This window comes from Centroberyx affinis, unplaced genomic scaffold (assembly GCF_046629955.1).
Source record: "Centroberyx affinis isolate AG114_WGS23_722 - 3 ecotype Tasmania unplaced genomic scaffold, CSIRO-AGI_Caff_v1 ptg000450l_1, whole genome shotgun sequence".
Taxonomy (NCBI): Eukaryota; Metazoa; Chordata; class Actinopteri; order Beryciformes; family Berycidae; genus Centroberyx; species Centroberyx affinis.
The window spans coordinates 23,203-29,202 of record NW_027279112.1 but is presented as its reverse complement, the minus strand read 5'-3'; positions in this window follow the sequence as shown (position 1 = coordinate 29,202).

The window sequence follows — 6,000 nt, the reverse complement described above, 5'->3', positions numbered from 1 at the left end:
CCTCGTTCCGTCTGTTTTTTTTTTGGGTTTTTTTCAGTGGTATAAGATTGCCTCTGTGTTGGGTCCCTTGGTCCCTGAACAGACACATGGGAGGGCCACGTTGCTGAAGGGCCACATGGCTCTGTTGTGTAAGACCATACACACACACACACACACACACACACACTGTGCACATTCACAGTTTAATGCTCCCAACACACAGATGCAAGCAATTTATACATTACACTGCCAAGTCCTTTAACATACTTGCGTCTTGCCTGCAATTCGCTTGGCAAATAGAAATAGTTGGGACATCATTATCTTCATCCAAATTTCATAGGAATCCTCACCTTTTACCCAAATAGAAATTGCCTGTTTATCTGCATTAGATGACAAACTGCATAATATTGTGAAAGTAGCGGTTTCTACACACTATATTGGACTGCTTACTCTACAGTCAAAGCAGATTTATGCTTCCTAGTGAATTCATTGCTTGGAAAAAATTTGCTTTGCTCAGTTCAACGTGTTTTTGTTTTTTTTGCGAATTGTCTACAAGATGTGTGACTTGGGTAATCACACATTTGCCCAATCAATGGAAATAGACATAGTTCAAGAATAGAGAGACCCTTCCTCTAGACAGCTGAATGGAAAGGCTTGCAACAATGTCAATGGGAGGTGTGATGCTTAGAGAGACTGTCTCACACCCAGAAAGTCACAGGTTTGATCCCCAGCCATTGCCGATGCATCCATCTGGTGTATGTCCGAATGTTCTTGTTCAAAACGCTGAACCGCTACACGATGCAGGATTGCCACTGCTGGCTTCCTCTCTATGAATATTTATGTGTGTCCCAGAGGAATAGGCATAGAAAGGACTTGCTAATTACACTTGGGTAACACAATGATAAAGGAGCTGTAACATTCCTAAAAGAAATATGTGTTCAGTCACAGAAAACATTGGTTAAGTGGTTCAAAAGTTTGCGTACAACACTCGAGGAAAATTATTTATATTCTTTTCTCCATAATAAACCCTAAACTAATACAATCTGTATGAAGCATGGGTTTCTCAGAGGTGTCTCTCTGTTTGTAGTTATTAGGTCAGTGTGTGAAGAGAGGAAGGGTCAGGGCTGAAGTGGGTGTGTGTGTGTGTGTGGTGTGTGTGGCTGGGTAAGGAGTGTGTGTGTCCAGGGCTGAGTGTGTCCGTGTGGAAATCACTAAGCTGGGTTATCAGCTCTAGGAGCCTGGGAAACTGGAACAGACCGAGATACACAGAGGACAGATAAAGACAAAGGGGTACAGAAGGGGAGAGAAAGAGATGGAGAGAGAGGCAAAGAAAGACAGCGAGAGAGAGAGAGGGAGAGAAAGAAAATACTGAAATACTGAAATACAGTAAAGAGAAAAATTAAGCTGAATTCGACAACTTCGGAAGCTTTTAATTTTGACTGAAAAACACGCTGGGCTCTTAATTTTTGTTCCCTAATATTTAACAATTGGTTTCCACACCACACACATTGTTTTTCGTCATTCCACACACTTTTCTCATTCTGTCCTCTGCGAACCCCCTGTCTCCCCTGCTACCGTAATCAGCTCACATACCCCTCTCTCTCTCTGTTGCTGCAGTATTTACAGTGCAGGGTTATTCCAGTGGAATGATTTAAGGTAGGGGGAGGGAAAAGGTTGCTTGTGGTCAGGTGGGGGGGGGGGGTTTGGGGGGTTGGGGGGACCAAAACAACAGATGGACCGTCTCGTGTCTATAACCCAGATTCTACCTCTCTAATCCTGTCTTCACTGGAAGAATGTCCACACACACTACAGGCTGGACACTCCAACAAATGACCATTCGGATTTGAACCAGGCTGAGCCGGGATAAATAGGTGGCTGACCGAGGGCCGTTTCTTACCTTGTTAGAGCGTGATGTGTGTGTGTGGGGGGGTCTTGATATATGGAGGGTTATGGTATGAAAACACTCAAGGTCGATCAGTTGATTACTCCTCCGTAGCCCTCATCGGTCCGGTCATTAGGGAGCTTGTTATCTCGCGCTTAACAACCTTGTTGTCATTAGAGAACTTGCCCGGTGTGCCGTGATTAAAAAAAAAAAATGTTTTAATTGGGCATCTAGTGAGTGTGTCGTTGTTGGGAGCGACCTGGCTGTCACTCAACGTCCCAGCGACCGATTGAATTGCGTGACTCACTGGAGGGGTGGGGGGAGGGGGTGTGTGTGTGTGTGTGTTTAGGGGGGGGGGGGGGGGGTGATGATGGGCTAGACAGTCAGCTGTCAGGGGGCTTGAAGGGGAATGGGGCAGCGTCAGTCAGCTGATGAAGTAGTGGGGTGGAAGGAGGGGGGTGGGGGGCGTCTGTCAGCTGATGGGGTTAGGGATGCGGGGGGGGGGGGGGGGGGTGTTCGGGTGAATCAGTCAGCTGGCGTAACATCATTAGTGTCGACCTTCTAAAACCGGGTCATCGGTGGGATTACTAACCCAGACTTGTTACTCAACGCCCACCCCGCTGTCCCCCCCCCTCCCTCCTCCCCCCATCACCCCCCACCTTTTCTTAATTACCGCTCCCTCTTTATTTTCTTAATTCGTTAGCGTCTCCTCGCCCCCCCCCGTCTTTACCGACCGGCCCCCGTTGCTTCGGCGTTCTCTCTCTTCGCCCCGGCAGCTGCGCCTTCTATACGTCAGCCTGCTCTTCTCCCCCCCCCCCCCCACAGCTCTAATACCCTGCTCCCTAATACGCTTGATTTCGTTCTTTGCCCTTTCGTGCTTTCCTCCCGTATCCCCCTCATATTTCCCCCCCTTCTACCGCCCAGAGGGAACGCACCGCAGCTTGGGAAACCCTCGCCGCGGCCAAGGTCAGGGAGGATACGTCGGGGGGGCTCTCTAGGTCAGGTCAGGGGTCGGCCCGGGTCTGAGGGATTGCGCTGTAAATTAGTTGATTAGAAATCCCTAATTACACGCCTGTAATCTGTCTCAGGGTGCCAGTCTCCAGCTTAGTCGTCGCGCCAACAGCCTGGAGCGCGGGAGAGGAGGAGGAGAGAATGAGAGGAGGAGAGAGAGAGAGGGATTTAGGATTGTAGGGGTGACACAAAGGTTGAGGTGTACTGTGAATAGACTGACCGGTTACACACACATTGAGTGTGAGTTGGATCTTGTGTGTGTGTGTGTGTGTGTGTGTGTGCGGGTGGGGTGGGGTGGGGGGGTTGCTATGGGATCTAATGACAGTTGGTTTTGTTTATCTTTGACTGTGTTATACAGTGTTAAACATCTAATGACTATGACGCAACACGTCCCTCCTTTGCCAGACGCCGGTTAGCCTCAGCATGGGTCACTGAGTTACTGCGGCAACACTGTCGACTCCCTTACGATGGCATAATGATATTAGCGGTGTTATCTTACAATTAGTAGTGTGAAATTGCCCTCGCTATTGAGTTTTTCTCTGGCCAGCGGCATCGCAGCGGGCCGGTATTTATCCTCCCAGACGGTCAATGGCGGCCGGTCAGCGCTTCTGTTGATTCTACCTGGAATCAATACGGTCCCGGGGCTGACGCTGCAGAACAGGAGCCAGACGAGGATCGATCAGTCTGTAATGGGATCAGAACCGATCGCCGGCCCCGCTGCAGAGCCTCCAAGGTTACAGCTTTTACACAGGGGTGTGATCCGACCGAATCAGAGAGGATTAGAGACGTTTCATCATCCTCATCAATCAGGGCCAGTTTTTCATGGGCTTCAAAGAGAAGCAAAGGCATGACGTGTGCATGAATTTGTGATGTATGCAGGTTCGATGTTGGGGATGTTATGGGATGAAAATGACCCTCCCTCCCCACCCAAGACTCCTTCAGACTGACTCTCCGTCAAATCACATGCCTGTCCTGGGAAGAACACAAGCTAATAGGAAGAGACAGCAGAGGAAACCCACAACAGAGACCTGTTGATGAGTCATAACCTTAATTCCCCCTTGTCAGTTAATGATGCGTTCAACGCGGACGCGACGGGAGGTCTGCGCCCGTGGAATTGAGCCGTGACAGAGGTCACAGGCAAACGATCTGGTGGCCCGGCGGAGGAGGCCAGCTGAATCACCGGGGGGGTTACGACCGATAGGCTGCGAGGGGTCAAGGGTCAAGGCCTCGTCCAGTGGCCCTGTGCTCTCCAGACAGCCGTAAACCGTGTCCCTTCATTAGTGGCCCATTATGGCAATGACCATCAAGAGGGGGAAGAGACAGGAGAGGAGTGTCAGTCAATGTCAGCCTTGAACAGGCAGTAATAAGAGTCACAGGTGCCATGGAAATAGAGGAATTTACTCACAACACTCTAGCCTCTGACTTAAAAACATCTATTGCTGTATTCTTGCAGTATGTTAGTCTAATAGTGTGCATCTACTTGCAGTGTACTGACTCCTCTAGCAATGGGAAGTCAGTTTGTGCACTGAGTTTTAAAAAAGGTTGTTTGATTTCAGTGTGAACAGGAAATAAAAGCGCATGTGAATCAGCCACACTTTGATGTGGTCGCTCTCTTGTTGATGTTTGTTTTCTTTTTTATGTGTATTTACGCCATTTGTTGCTCTGCAAAGCACTGTGTAATGAACCTGTGCTGTTAAAAGCGCTTTAAAAATTAATGTGACTCGACTTCATCTGACAAAAAATCTGGGTATAATGAGACAGAGAGAGAGAGAGAGAGAGAGGGAGAGCGAGCAGTGTGCACAGAGAAATCCTCCTCTGCAAATAAACAATCAAGAGGGCCTTTCCTCTCCAGTCTGCTGGTAATGAAGGCTGGCTGGTGTGTGTGGGGAAAATCCCATCTAATCGGATGACACTAATTAAAGCAGTCAGAAAACACAGCAGAGTACCTGCTCAGCACTTAGAGCCGCAGTGTACACAGTCAATACAGAGCTCTGCCCCTCTTCTCTGTAGGTCTCTAGCTTCTCCTGTTCTGGACAACGGTTCGGTCTCAAGCACAGCGAAGGGAACGCGACATCACAGATGGACAAGATGGCTCAACACAACACAGTGTGACCTTGACGCTTGACTGTAATGCTCTCCAACGAGCTGGAGGCGCAAATTCAGCACAGTCCCCCTGACAGCCAGTGCAGAATGAGGGGGACAAAGACAGAGAGAGAGAGAGAGAGAGAGAGAGAGAGCGAAACCGTGATAAAGAGTGAAGAAAAGTGGGAGAGAGGGCGAACAAGGGACAAGTGGCGGAGGGAGGGCGAGAGCGACAGGAAGGGAAAAAAAAAAAAAAAAGGAAAGCGAGGGAGAAACAGAAGGCCGCGCAGACGAGAGTGTGGGCGTTTTTTTTTTTGTTTTTTTTTTATTGGTGTCACGAGAGGAGAAATCAATAAAAAGAGGTGAAAAAAAGCCTCCCGGTTTAAGAGGCCCATCGCCGCGGCAATTAAGGGGCCTTCAAAGGTCGGCCTAATCAGCAGGTTAAATAAAGATAGGGGCAGGCGGCGCTTTGGACGGGCCCCGCTCCTGTAATCTAACACCTACTGCCCCTGCACTCAGTGGCCCCTTGAACTCGATGTGTGTGTGTGTGTGCCTGTGCGTGTGTGTGTGTGTGACTTTTCTACATTCACATACATGAGTGCCCGGACATGTTTCTGACAGCTTGTACGTGGTTAACAGACTCTTAAAAGGCAGATTAACTCGTTTGGGCTTCCTCTCTGCGTCCTTCTCTGTCAGTCTGTTCGTGTTTGACCTCTGTCGAAACCAAAGTGAGACAAACCAGATATACATACATATACTGTATATATATGTATACCCAGCCAGCGTATATAACAGCTATTCAGTGCACCCTCTGTACCCATGACCCCTTCCATTTACCTGCCATCTTATCTGCCGCCCATAGACTCATTCATCATGTGTGTAGGTTCTCACTGTGATAAGGCGCGGCGCTATCCAGGCCCGCCGGTGAGTCAATACTCCAGCCTTGGGTCTGTCTTCGCCGGCCTCTCCCCCTTGCTTAAAGAGGCACGGTGTGGACAGAGCAGATTCCAGGGCTGAGCAATGAGTTTGCTTTAGGCACACAGGGC